Source organism: Myotis davidii, unplaced genomic scaffold (genome assembly GCF_000327345.1).
Source record: "Myotis davidii unplaced genomic scaffold, ASM32734v1 scaffold705, whole genome shotgun sequence".
NCBI classification, from domain to species: Eukaryota; Metazoa; Chordata; class Mammalia; order Chiroptera; family Vespertilionidae; genus Myotis; species Myotis davidii.
Window position 1 is genome coordinate 355,962 of NW_006296405.1, and position 458 is coordinate 356,419.

General features: G+C 48.9%; 1 protein-coding gene across 1 annotated transcript in view; it reads right to left on the minus strand.

Moving 5' to 3' along the window:
- KLHDC10 (kelch domain containing 10) overlaps positions 1–458 on the minus strand; it is a 50,297-nt gene that overhangs the window by 5,440 nt on the left and 44,399 nt on the right. The window lies entirely within an intron of this gene.

The window sequence follows — 458 nt, forward strand, 5'->3', positions numbered from 1 at the left end:
ATAATTCCATAAAATTTATAGATAATTGCAGGCTCTCTCTGGAGCAGGCCCACGCCTTCCTTTCTTCCCTTTCCTGGCACCTTAACATTGTACCGCTCCAATGAGACTTCTAATGGCTTTGTGTTAGTGTGCAATAAGGAAGGACTGGAAGGGCTAGGCCAGTGGTTGGCAAACTACAGCTCGCGAGCCACATGCAGCTCTTTGGCCCCTTGAGTGTAGCCACGAAGTTTCAATCGCACTGTATGTGCATGCCCGCACGTGGTATTTTGTGGAAGAGCCATATTCAAGGGGCCGCAGTTTGCCGACCACTGGGCTAGGCAATGTTCATTGAATGCATCTTTACTTCTCTCCTAAATTCTAAGGGTCCCCATGAGACTTGCAACCAGGGGAGCCATGAGCAGCGCCACAACCCCTGAACCTGTCTCGAAGGCCGCCTTTCCTCTTTTTTTTTTTTTTTT